The sequence below is a fragment of the Oncorhynchus keta genome, chromosome 23 (genome assembly GCF_023373465.1).
Source record: "Oncorhynchus keta strain PuntledgeMale-10-30-2019 chromosome 23, Oket_V2, whole genome shotgun sequence".
Taxonomy (NCBI): Eukaryota; Metazoa; Chordata; class Actinopteri; order Salmoniformes; family Salmonidae; genus Oncorhynchus; species Oncorhynchus keta.
In genome coordinates, this window is record NC_068443.1 from 4,085,330 (window position 1) to 4,099,585 (window position 14,256).

General features: G+C 43.4%; 1 protein-coding gene across 9 annotated transcripts in view; it reads left to right on the plus strand.

Annotated features, from left to right (window-relative positions):
- Positions 1-834: 834 nt before the first annotated feature.
- Positions 835-14,256, plus strand: part of LOC118371448 (netrin-G1-like) — a 243,641-nt gene continuing 230,219 nt past the window's right edge. Inside the window, exons 1-4 of one of the 9 annotated variants that reach the window (XR_004824788.2) lie at positions 1,675-2,168; positions 8,484-8,618; positions 9,958-10,012; positions 10,251-13,792. The gene's annotated coding sequence lies outside the window, so the exon portion shown is untranslated. Of the gene's footprint in view, positions 969-1,632; positions 2,169-8,483; positions 8,619-9,957; positions 10,013-10,228; positions 13,793-14,256 lie in introns of those variants that run through there. The other 8 variants (XR_008076670.1, XR_008076671.1, XR_004824789.2 and 5 more) reach the window with 8 other exon arrangements.

Sequence of the window (14,256 nt, forward strand, 5' to 3'; positions counted from 1 at the left end):
ACTGCTCCTCTGTGTGTCCCCAGGATACAGCACAACAAATTCTGCTCTAGATGCACAGACTCACACACAAAACCGACACACACAAAAACACACATGTGCACATACACACACATTTCTTGCTGTAGATACACATTTGCGTGCATGTACAAACACACACACAAACACCTCCTGCTCGATTACACACTTCCTCCTCATTACCCAATCCTCTGTGGGTATATTATCAATTGACATTCTGAAGAGATTCATGATTTATTTTTTTACTTATTTACACAATTTGAAATTATAATATGAGATGTGACTGACAAGGTATTGCATGGTTTCAAACCAGTAGGATATAGTGGATTTTCTGATTGACTGATTTATTCATTATACATTTACATGATGTATGCCATATTGAACCAATTTATAGGGTTTTTTTCTTTCTAAGTTTGTAATCGATGTTTTGCTGACGTGCTCAGGGTTTGTGAAGAGCCACCTGTCAATACAGGACAAAAAAAAAAAGAAGAGGAAAATATCAGAAAATAACAAACCACGGGTTTTGTTGTGGTGCTGTCCGGAGTTTCAAACGGTCACTGAAAGATACTTGCGTATCCTATAGGAAGAAAAAACAACGTATACTATAGGCTACTTCAACGCTCTGTTCGTCATTAACGGACACAGTTTTATGAGGTTGACCCTCCGATTCGGTTCGGTTATCTCTCCGTCCCGGATTTGGCAATACAACAACATTAAGCGGTTTGTTCTAACCCACTCCTCACGACACTTGTTCCACTGTTCGGCACCCTGTAGGGGTGAATGTGACATCGATGACTCCTCACCGCTGGGAGCCACATACAGCAACCCCCGCACCACCGCATCCTGCTTCTGTGCCCGGAAAAACGCTCAAAAGTCATCACATTGTGCATGGTCTATTTCAAGGAGTAACCATTTGAGTTTATTTCAATTACTGTTGAACTTGGAAAGGAAAGGTAAGCGCTTGATTTCTTTATTGGTCTCAAGAATACATGAACAATGTGTAACAGGCGTTTTTTTACAGTCTGCGTTTCTCATGTGTAGAGAAATTACTAGTAGGCTAGGGAATGACACTTGCATGTCCAGTGATCATGTAATACAATTAGACCTTTGATATGCTGATGATGAGTTGTTTATATATATTGATATTGTTATATCTGTCTTGTTATCTACATTTTATAATTGACAGATTAGCAAGGTAAGTGTTGGCATGCCTGAAATTACGCATGAAAAACAGCTACATTTTGGTTTACACGAACTCAATAAATTGTTATCAGAAAATAATAAATTACTGTGAGGTTTTATTCTGAAATATATATATTTCAGAATAATATAATAATATTATAGAATAATCTAATATATATATATATATTATTCCATTGACACATATATTGGAAACCACACGTGAAATATACTTTTTTTCACATTTTATAGATGGACAAATTTGGTCAAGAATGCGATGCCACTGATATTACACCCCTTCATCTCATCATCCCCCAATGTCTTCCCCGGTATAAACTCGGTTAGGCTACTCCATGTATAAAGAATATTCTCCTATCTCTTATCAGTCCATAACTCGGGTGATTTTATCTCTCCCCTTTGGTAGTGGTTCTCTCTAGGACCCAGAAGAGTGGGAGAGACAAGTGTTGAACCAGAATACGTATCGCCGTTCCTAATTACCTCACATTAGGAAAACATATATTGCTTATCTTCAGTCTAGTCCGTCACTCTTGACTCTTGTTGGGCAGATACAAGTGGTACAGAGGCAGGTGCACGCCTGCGATTACCCACTCGGAATACGCCATCTGTCTGGCGCTCTGTGGTTCTGTTCCTTCGCGAATCAGTGAGCAGAGATCACGAGGTAGATAGGTGGGTTTTATGAGGTTATCACCAAAGCTCCCGAGACCAGAGGAACGCCCGCAAGGTGAAATGACACAATATATCATCTGCATCCTGAGAGGAGGTCTGCGTTGCGTAAAAGAAGCGGATGATTGAGGATAAACTGGGAGGTTTCCCGTGTCTCGGGGTGATTCCAGTGTCTCAGGAGTCGCGTCTGAACGGTAATAGACGAGAGAGACCTAGAGAGAATAGGTTGTTTGCGCTCCCGGGAGGTCCCGCTCTGCATGAAAAGGAGCGATGCAAAAGAGATTCCCAAGGTAAGAAGAAGTCGAGAAATAACCGATTATGAAAAAAAAAAAAAAAAAAGTTGAGGAGCTGTATCGATATTTTAGCTCTTAATTTAATATTATATCGTTTTTAGGACGAGAGCTGTGTTTTACCCTGTCCGTTGCTTTCTGAATAAGCGCTTTACGCATATGACTCGTTTGCCTGTTGTGATATAGATTTCGATTTTTACAAAGACTTTTTCAAAATGGGAGTGTGACAAGGACTAAATCAGATATTGCAATCTGTTCCATGACCTCTTGCAACACACTAACTCAGTAATTAAACTACGTTTAAGCCCGTTCCAAGGTTGCATACTGAACTTTTTGAATGGTTACGACAGGTCATTTCCAGCTGGGAAGAACTCTGAGTATTCCGTTGCAAAAGTGTGATTCTAAATGAAATACAAGTAGTCATGCTCTTGCGAATTAGAACAAAATTGTGTGCAATAATCAACTATTTTCCAAATGTGAAAAAATATCTGATTTAAATAGGCCAATTTGTTACATTTTTGTCTATCAAATTATATGGTGAGCCATGGTCATCCGAAGTATGTTACATTTATGTTTGTTCATCTTTGAGTTAATTTCTGTTCTGAGTAACGATCCAGTGGCTATGGTTCATACTGAGCAGACAGGGGTTGTATAGGCTACAGACATAGCTGATAGTGTTTAGACTATATACAGGGTTGAGGTTGTATAGGCTACAGACATAGCTGATAGCGTTTAGACTATATACAGGGTTGAGGTTGTACAGGCTACAGACATAGCTGATAGTGTTTAGAATAAAGACAGGGTTGAGGTTGTATAGGCTATATACAGGGTTGAGGTTGTACAGAATATATACAGGGTTGAGGTTGTATAGACTATATACATGGTTGAGGTTGTATAGACTATATACATGGTTGAGGTTGTAGAGACTATATACAGGGTTGAGGTTGTAGAGACTATATACAGGGTTGAGGTTGTAGAGACTATATACAGGGTTGAGGTTGTATAGACTATATACATGGTTGAGGTTGTACAGACTATATACAGGATTGAGGTTGTATAGACTATATACATGGTTGAGGTTGTATAGACTATATACATGGTTGAGGTTGTAGAGACTATATACAGGGTTGAGGTTGTAGAGACTATATACAGGGTTGAGGTTGTAGAGACTATATACAGGGTTGAGGTTGTATAGACTATATACATGGTTGAGGTTGTAGAGACTATATACAGGGTTGAGGTTGTAGAGACTATATACAGGGTTGAGGTTGTATAGACTATATACATGGTTGAGGTTGTAGAGACTATATACAGGGTTGAGGTTGTAGAGACTATATACAGGGTTGAGGTTGTAGAGACAAAATACTGGGTTGAGGTTGCATAGACTATATACAGGGTTGAGGTTGCATAGACTATATACAGGGTTGAGGTTGTAGAGACTATATACAGGGTTGAGGTTGTATAGACTATATACAGGGTTGAGGTTGTATAGGCTACAGACATAGCTGATAGTGTTTAGAATAAAGACAGGGTTGAGGTTGTACAGACTATATACAGGGTTGAGGTTGTACAGACTATATACAGGGTTGAGGTTGTATAGACTATATACAGGGTTGAGGTTGTATAGACTATATACAGGGTTGAGGTTGCATAGACTATATACAGGGTTGAGGTTGCATAGACTATATACAGGGTTGAGGTTGCATAGACTATATACAGGGTTGAGGTTGTAGAGACTATATACAGGGTTGAGGTTGTATAGACTATGTACAGGGTTGAGTTTGTATAGACTATAGACAGGGTTGAGGTTGCATAGACTATATACGGGGTTGAGGTTGTATAGACTATATACAGCTGAGGTTGTATAGACTATAGACAGGGTTGAGGTTGTATAGACTATATACAGAGTTGAGGTTGTACAGGCTACAGACATAGCTGATAGTGTTTAGACTACATACAGAGTTTAGGTTGTGTAGACTATATACAGGGTTGAGGTTCTATAGACTATATACAGGGTTAAGGTTGTATAGACTATATACAGGGTTGAGGTTGTATAGACTATATACAGGGTTGAGGTTGAACAGGCTATATACAGGTTTGAGGTTGTATAGACAATATACAGGGTTGAGGTTGTAGAGACTATATACAGGGTTGAGGTTGTATAGACTATACAGGGTTGAGGTTGTATAGACTATATACAGGGTTGAGGTTGTATAGACTATATACAGGGTTGAGGTTGTAGAGACTATATACAGGGTTGAGGTTGTAGAGACTATAAACAGAGTTGAGGTTGTATAGACTATATACAGGGTTGAGGTTGTAGAGACTATATACAGGGTTAAGGTTGTATAGACTATATACAGGTGTGAGGTTCTATAGACTATATACAGGGTTAAGGTTGTATAGACTATATACAGGTGTGAGGTTGTATAGACTATAAACAGGATTGAGGTTGTATAGACAATATACAGGATCGAGGTTGTAGAGACTATATACAGGGTTGAGGTTGTATAGACTATATACAGGGTTGAGGTTGCATAGACTATATACAGGGTTGAGGTTTTAGAGACTATATACAGGGTTGAGGTTGTATAGACTACAGACAGGGCTGAGGTTGTATAGACTACAGACAGGGCTGAGGTTGTATAGACTACAGACAGGGCTGAGGTTGTATAGACTACAGACAGGGCTGAGGTTGTATAGACTACAGACAGGGCTGAGGTTGTATAGACTACAGACAGGGCTGAGGTTGTATAGACTACAGACAGGGCTGAGGTTGTATAGACTACAGACAGGGCTGAGGTTGTATAGACTACAGACAGGGCTGAGGTTGTATAGGCTACAGACAGGGCTGAGGTTGTATAGGCTACAGACAGGGCTGAGGTTGTATAGACTACAGACAGGGCTGAGGTTGTATAGACTACAGACAGGGCTGAGGTTGTATAGACTAGAGACAGGGCTGAGGTTGTATAGACTAGAGACAGGGCTGAGGTTGTATAGACTAGAGACAGGGCTGAGGTTGTATAGACTAGAGACAGGGCTGAGGTTGTATAGACTAGAGACAGGGCTGAGGTTGTATAGACTAGAGACAGGGCTGAGGTTGTATAGACTAGAGACAGGGCTGAGGTTGTATAGACTAGAGACAGGGCTGAGGTTGTATAGACTAGAGACAGGGCTGAGGTTGTATAGACTAGAGACAGGGCTGAGGTTGTATAGACTAGAGACAGGGCTGAGGTTGTATAGACTAGAGACAGGGCTGAGGTTGTATAGACTAGAGACAGGGCTGAGGTTGTATAGACTAGAGACAGGGCTGAGGTTGTATAGACTAGAGACAGGGCTGAGGTTGTATAGACTAGAGACAGGGCTGAGGTTGTATAGACTAGAGACAGGGCTGAGGTTGTATAGACTAGAGACAGGGCTGAGGTTGTATAGACTAGAGACAGGGCTGAGGTTGTATAGACTAGAGACAGGGCTGAGGTTGTATAGACTAGAGACAGGGCTGAGGTTGTATAGACTAGAGACAGGGCTGAGGTTGTATAGACTACAGACAGGGCTGAGGTTGTATAGACTACAGACAGGGCTGAGGTCGTAGCATTTCAGGTGAAGCTGGTTGAGAGAATGTCAAGAGTGTGCAAAGCTGTCATTGAGGCAAAGGGTGGCTACTTTGAAGAATCTTCATGATTCATGATTCCATATGTGTTATTTCGTAGTTTTGATGTAGAAAATAGTAAAAAAATGAAGATAAACTCTGGAATGAGTAGGTGTGTCTAAACCTTTGACTGGTACTGTAGATAGATCGTGAGGTAGAGGAATACAGAGATAGACAGAAGGGGGCTGGAAGCGGATGCCATGTCTGTGTTTCCTGCCAACTGATCACGCTCTGGCTGGTTCTGGCTCATAGGGAAGGCATGGGTGTTGGTCAATTGAAATCTGTGTGTGTGTGTGGGGGGGGTTACAGTCATCAGTCCACACAACAAGAATTTGCCAGCTCAATTGGCCCAATAACATGTTAGGTGATGAATCAATACATGCAAACAGATTGTAGATTGAACTATGTCAGATTGTAATGTTTTGTGGAATAATTAATAATTAATCAAATCATCTATACGCATTTAAAGATTTACATCTCAGACTGAATATCAACATATTAGATGTCTGATGATTAACCGTATAACTTGATTTTTTGCACATGTTCTTTCTTATTTATAATTTTTTAATATATATTTTTCATTTATTGACAGCAGTAACTTCCCTCAATGTACTCTGAACACTTCCTGACTCTAGGACCAAGAACGTGTATTCCAAATAGCTTCTGAAGTTAATAATTGTATATTAGTTATTGTGAAAATATATATATATTTTAATTTCCTGAAAAGTTTCTGTTTTGAGAGGGTACAGACAGTGACGGTATGCTTGCGCTGCATATACATTTCTTATGGCTAAAAGTGCGACAGGAAAGGAGAAGATGTTTGAAGCTTCCTTCACTCTTCTGTTTGAAGGCTGTATTTAATCTACAGAGAGATTAACCTGGAGAAGAGACCCCTAAGCAAGCTGGTGCTGGGGCTCTGTTCACAAACACACCCCACAGAGGACAGAGCAACACAATTAGACAATCAGAGCAACACAATTTCTTGACACATTGGAAAGAATTAACAAAAAAACAGAGCAAACTAGAATACTATTTGACCCTAAACAGAGAGTACACAGTGGCAGAATACCTGACCACTGTGACTGAACTAAAATTAAGGAAAGCTTTGACTATGTACAGACTCAGTGAGCATAGCCTTGCTATTGAGAAAGGTCGTCATCGGCAGACCTGGCCCTCAAGAGAAGACAGGCTATGTGCACACTGCCCACAAAATGTGGTGGAAACTGAGCTGCACTTCCTAACCTCCTGCCAAATGTATGACCATATTAGAGACACATATTTCCCTCAGATTACACAGATCCAAAAAGATTTTGAAAACAAATACAATTTTGAAAAACTTTTGATAAACTCATATCTATTGGGCAATAATAGCAGGAAGATTTGTTGCCACAAGAAAAGGGCAACCGGTGAAGAACAAACAACATTGTAAATACAACCCATATTTATGTTTTTACTTTCCCTTTTGTACTTTGACTATTTGCCCGAGAGAGAGAGAGAGAGAGAGAAAGAAAGAAAGAGGGAGCAGGAGAGAGAGAGGGAGCAGGAGAGAGAGAGGGAGCAGGAGAGAGAGAGGGAGCAGGAGAGAGAGAGAGAGAGAGAGAGAGAGAGAGAGAGAGAGAGAGAGAGAGAGAGAGAGAGAGAGAGAGAGAGAGAGAGAGAGAGAGAGAGATTCAAATTTTATGTGCCAAATACAACAAGTGTAGACTTTACTGCGAAATGCTCGGATTAGTCTCCCACTCCTTGAAAGCGACAGTTCTAGCCTTTAGCCCTATGTGGATGTCGCCTGTAACACATGGCCTCTGGTTGGGATATGTATGTACAGTCACTGTGGGGACGACATCATCGATGCACTTATTGATGAAGACGATGACTGAGGTGGTCAATGCCCTTGGATGAATCCCGGAACATATTCCAGTCTGTGCTAGCAAAACAGTCCTGTAGTGTTGCATCCGCGTCATCTGACCACTTCCGTATTGAGCGAGTCACTGGTACTTCCTGCTTTAGTTTTTGCTTGTAAGCAGGAATCAAGAGGATAGAATTGAGGTCAAATTTGCCAAATGGAGGGCGGGGGAGAGCTTTGTATGCATCTCTATGTGGAGTAAATGTCGTCTAGGATTATTTTTTCCCTGGTTGCACATGTGACATGAAAAATTTGGAAAAATAGATTTAAGTTTGCCTGCATTAAAGTTCCCAGCCACTAGGAGCGCCACTTCTGGGTGAGCATTTTCTTCTTTGCTTATGGCATAGAGTTGGTTGAGAGAGGTCTTAGTGCCAGCTTCCCTTTTGGTTGTACATAGTCAGCTACGAATAACACAGATGAGAACCCTCTTGGTAGATAGTGTGGTCGACAGCTTATCATAAGGTACTCTACCTCAGGCGAGCAATACCTCGAGACTTCTTTAATATTAAACATAGGCGCACCAGCTGTTATTGACAAAAAGACACACCCATCCCTCATCTTACCAGAGGAAAATCCCGCCAGCTCTATATTGTCCGTTTCTTCGTTCAGCCACGTCTCAGTGAAACATAAGATGTTACAGTTTTTAATGTCCCGTTGGTAGAATAATCTTAATACTAGGTCATCAATTTTATTTTCTAATGATTGTACGTTTGCAAGGAGAAATGGAAGGCATTGGGAGTTTACTCGCTCTTCTCCGGATTCTCAGAAGGATTCCCGATCTGCGGTCCCTTTTCCGGCGTCTTTTCTTCACGCAAAAGGTGTGGATCTGGGCCTGTTCCAGTGAAAGCAGGATATCCTCCTCGTCCGACTCGTGAAAGGAAAACGTTTCTTCTTGTCCGCGGTGAGTAATGGATTTTATGAAGTTATTTTCGGTAGCAGCAACATTATTAACGCAATAAGTTTTAAAAGATGTGTTAAACAAAAGGGAAAAAAAACAATTGGTTGGGAGAATGTAAAACGTCAGCCATGTTCTTCGGCGCCATCTTGGGTATGAGAATGTATGTAGAGAAAGAGGCCGAATGCCATCTTTAAACACTCCACCATGCCTGACTGGCCAATAGGATGGGATGATAGCAGACACAAGCGGGTGTTTCACACAACTAAAAAACAACAGAAGAGAGGATTTAAGATGTTTGTCTATCTGTCTCCCCCTCTCTTTCTTTCTCTCTCTCTCTCTCTCTCTCTCTCTCTCTCTCTCTCTCTCTCTCTCTCTCTCTCTCCTGCTCCCTCTCTCTCTCTCTCTCTCTCTCTCTCTCCTGCTCTCTCTCTCTCTCTCTCTCTCTCCTGCTCCCTCTTTTCTCTCTCTCTCTCTCTCTCCTGCTCCCTCTTTTTCTCTCTCTCTCTCTCTCCTGCTCCCTCTTTTTCTATCTCTCTCTCTCTCTCTCGAACATAAAGAGATCTGGTGAAATATTTATGAATTTTAATATAGAATGCACCCTAGCAGCCTTAGCATTTTCTTCTTGCAACTTTGGACCCTGAAAATGTTGTTATCCCCAGTGCATTAGTCATTGGTGTGTCACCGAGTGAGTTCAAACCCTGGTCTCCTGTGTTGCTCAAGACTGTTAGCCCACTGAGCTAAAGCCTAGACATTAGTATCATCTTATTTAGTGAGATGAAAAACCACACTGTGAGTAAGTTAGTACTAAAAGAAAGGTGTGGTTTTTGCATCAAAAGCAACATTTCTTCAGCTGCAAAATATCTTCATAATACTATTACCACATATTTTAAACTGTCAACATTTAGTTTGATCAGGTTGTCCTCATTCAGCTATTCCACCCCCATGGAAGAATGTCTGTCTCTGTCTCTCTCTGTCTCTCTACATCTCTCTAACTGTCTCTCTACATCTCTCTAACTCTCTCTCTCTCTGTCTCTCTCTGTCTCTCTACCTCTCTCTCTCTGTCTCTCTACCTCTCTCTCTCTGTCTCTCTACCTCTCTCTCTCTGTCTCTCTACCTCTCTCTCTCTGTCTCTCTACATCTCTCTCTCTCTCTGTCTCTCTACATCTCTCTCTCTCTCTGTCTCTCTACATCTCTCTCTCTCTGTCTCTCTACATCTCTCTACATCTCTCTCTGTCTCTCTCTCTCTCTCTCTCTGAATGACATCCAATATTCATGTAGTCAGCCCCATCCACTATCGCTTAGCGTTGAATTTCTCTTTTTCCCTTTTCCTAATGCAAAACAGATAAGAAGCGGCTCCACGGCACCACAGATTCACTCCAGTGATCAGAGAGAGAGAGGTAAGTGTGAAACATAATCTGACCAGTGGAATAATGAAACTCAAGCATCCGATAATGGTCGGGAGGATTCTAAATCTAAATGGTGATTATGGTGATTTCCCTTATCAGTTCCTGGATCCTGCTGCAGTTAGAACAAAGATAATCACCCACCATTTTATTTGTGTTGTTATTAAACAGACTAACACACCATTTTCTACACTTTATCTCACATCACAGTCTTCCCTCCTCCCCTGGGCAGCTTCCTGGCCGGTGACTTCATCATATTCAGTTCTGGGATAGATATCAAATTTGTAATTGGCTTCTTGTTACAAGACTTCTTGATTGATATCAGCACATTTAGACAAACCTTTCACATTCTGTATGGCGGCGCGTGTACAACACGACGCTCGGCATCTACCCAGATTTAGCAAATTAGCAGTAATTCACTTAATAGTTCTTAGTTTATTCACTCAGTACAGCCTGACGTACACTCTAAATAGCCGACAAGAACTCCTGGATATTGAAACACAAAGAGTTTTTTTGACAACTTACAATTTCTACTGGAGATTGCGAAGACGCCCCGGGTGACTGAACAATAGAAGAGAGGAAGTACCTGGAGGTGGCGTCGAGAGGGAAGCGGGGTAGCCTCCGGGCTAGACAACAGCTAATCCCACATCAGCGTTCACTACCTAGCCTTTTCCTCACTGAGGTTCGGTCATTGGCGAACAAAATGAATGAAATACGACTAAGAATCATCTCACAAAAAAGCATGTGGATTGTAGCGTCATGATTTTCACGGTAACGTGGCTAAACAACAGCCCGACAACGCTATTGGGCCAGAGGGGAGCGACGTCTTCAGGGCTGATCACACGGCAGAGGACTCTGGTTAGACCAGAGGAGGTGGTCTCTGCATTTATGTAAACAAAGCATGATGTACAGACTAACATAACCGGGAGTCACTGCTCAACCAATCTGGAGCACCTGATGATTAGCTGCAGGCCTTTTCTCATTGCCTCGGGAGCGTACATCCATTGTTGTTACTGCAGCCTATATACCTTGCGGATGCTAATGCTAAATTAGCAATGAAAGAACTGCAGGTTGCTATTAGCAAACAGCACATCCTGATGGTGCTTTTAATTGTTGCAGGGGGTTTTTAACCACTCAAATCTGAAAACTGTTTCTCCCAAATTTCACCAAAATGTCTCCTGCCCCACTAGAGGACACAATGCACTAGACCACGTGTTTACAAACATTACCCGGAAGCTTACAAAGCCATTCCCCTCCCCCACACGGGACAGTCTGATCACCTTTCACTGTTCCTGCTCACCAAGTATTTACCCCTGGTTAAACACGTGATCAGTGAGGACAGTCAGTGTGTGGCCAGAGGGGTCAGACTCATTACTACAGCACCAGTGTCAACATCAGAGACTGGAGATCGTTTGCCACTCACCCTTGACTCACATACGGACATTGAAACACATCAACACTGCATCAACAATGTCACCACCCATAAACTAATAAAGACCTTCGCCAACCAGAAGCCTTGGATGAACAGAGAGGTCCGACTACTGCTAATAAAGACCTTCGCCAACCAGAAGCCTTGGATGAACAGAGAGGTCCGACTACTGCTAATAAAGACCTTCGCCAACCAGAAGCCTTGGATGAACAGAGAGGTCCGACTACTGCTAATAAAGACCTTCGCCAACCAGAAGCCTTGGATGAACAGAGAGGTCCGACTAAAGGCAACGCTGCTTTCCGTTCCGGCGATGCGGAAGCCTACAGATCATCCAGGGCCAACCTGAAAAAGGGCATCAAGATGGTTAAACATGACCACAAACTGCGGATTGAGGAGCACTTCAACAACAACTCCGACCCTCGATGCATGTGGCAGGGCATCCAAGCCATCACAGACTACTAGACAAAAAACCCTACCCCTACAGCGTCTTCATCACCGACGAGTTAAACAGGTTCTATGCTAGCTTCGACAGGGACAACTAGGATCCAGCCATCAAAGCTGAGCTCCCCCCAGATGAGCTCCCCCTCAGACTATCCATCGCAGATGTTTTGTCTGCACTGAGCAGGGTGAATGCACACAAGGCTGCTGGTCCTGATGGTGTCCCCGGTCGTGTGCTCAGAGCATGTGCTGGGCAGCTGGATGAGGTCATCACTGACATTTTCAACCTGTCACTGGCCCAAGCGGTTGTCCCCACGTGTTTTAAGACCGCAACCAATGTGCCAGTGCCGACGCATTCGACCGCATCAAGCTTGAATGACTTCCGACCTACTGGATTGCTTCGAAAGACTGGTTTTGGTCCTGCCTCCCTCCAACACTGGATCCCCACCAGTTTGTCTACCGACCGAACAGGTCTACAGAGGATGCCATCTCCACAGCTTTGCACTCTGCCCTGACCCATCTAGCCAAAATCCACACCTATGTGAGAATGCTGTTCATAGACTTTAGCTCAGCATTCAATACGGTCATTTCCTCTAGGCTGGTCACCAAACTCCATGACCCAGGGATCAGCCCCTCTCTCTGTAACTGGACTTAGGACTTCCTGACCAACAGACCCCATTCTGTCAGGTTAGACAACTTCACTTCCTCAACCCTGAACCTGAACACCGGTGTGCCACAGGGCTTCGTGCTGAGCCCCCTCCTGTACTCTCTCTTCACCTAAGACCGTGTTCCTGTACACGGACCATTGTCAAGTTCTCAGACGACACCACGGTGGTGGGACAACTCCTGATCAGGGACGATGACGAGTCAGCCTACAGGGAGGAGGTCTAGCACCTGGCTGCATGGTGCGCTGACAACAAGCTGGCCCTCAATGCAAAGAAAACCAAGGAGCTCATTGTGGATTGCAGGGAGTCTAAAAGCTGCAGCCTCATTGATGGCACTGAGGTGAAGCGTGTGTCCAGCATCAAATTACTGTGTGTCTATGTCTCTGAGGACCTCTCCTGGACCCTCAAGACCTCAACCCTGGTCAAAAAGACACAGCAGCGCCTGTACTTTTTGAAGAGGTTGAAGGCCTGCCTGTCTCCCTAGGTCCTGGTGAACTTTTACCACTGCACGGTCGAGAGCATTCTGAATAACTGCACCACAGTGTGGTTTGGCGGATGCTCCGTGACCAACCGAAAGGCCCTGCAATGGGTCCTGAAAACCACCCAGCACATCACTGGTGCCCAGCTCCCTGCCATCGTAGACCTCCAGCGCAAGCGGTGTCTGCATAGGGCGTGCGGCATCATCAGGGACCCTTCAAACCCATGCCACAAACTGTTCGCCCTCCTACCATCCTGCAGGCAGTACAGGTCTCTACGTTCCCGCACTAGCAGGCTTAAGAAAAGTTTATTTCCAGCTACTGTAACCCTGCTGAACTCTGTGGCACGGCACTAGCCATATCCACCCACCCACATCTTAGTACTGCCTCTTAGGGACCTTGTTGCTCTACTCTCTTTGCACTCTTCACGGTCCTACTGGACTCTGATATTGCTTTGCAAAGTCTGATTAAGGACATTATTCAGTTGTACATGTACATGTCTACCTCGGTAACCTCATTGCTGCTCTCCCTGCATTTCAGTTGCATGCCTCCTTGCACTTTCAATTTCCTTCATTGCACATTTAGACTTGTCATTTGCCTTCATTGCACATTTAGACTGTCATTTGCCTTCATTGCACATGTATTATGTATTTATTTTATTTACATACATTTATTTATCACTTAATAACATACATTGTACTTAAATGTTTCACTTGTACATTTTTTGTACTCTTTTATTTGCACTTCTGGTCAGGTGCTCATTTTGTTGTACTGTACTTGTTCAATAACAATAAAGTTGAATTTAATCTAATCTAAATCTCTCCCTCCTCTCTTTTTGCTTCCTCCTCTCTCCTCCCTCCCTTTCTCTCCCTCTCTCCCTTCACTCTCCTCCTCGTTTCACCTTCATCTCTCCCCTCCTCCCTCCATTCTCTCTCCTCCTCCTTTCTCACCCTCCTCTCTTTCTGCTTCCTCCTCTCTCCTCTCTCCCCTTCTCCCTCCCGCCCTTTCTCCTAACCCTCCCTCTCCTCGCTCTCATCCTCCCTCCTCTCTCTCCTCAATCCCTCCTCCTTCTCTCTCCTCTCTCCCCTTCTCCCTCCCGCCCTTTCTCCTCAATCCCTCCTCCTTCTCTCTCCTCTCTCCCCTTCTCCCTCCCGCCCTTTCTCCTAACCCTCCCTCTCATCCTCCCTCCTCTCTCTCCTCAATCCCTCCTCCTTCTCTCTCCTCTCTCCC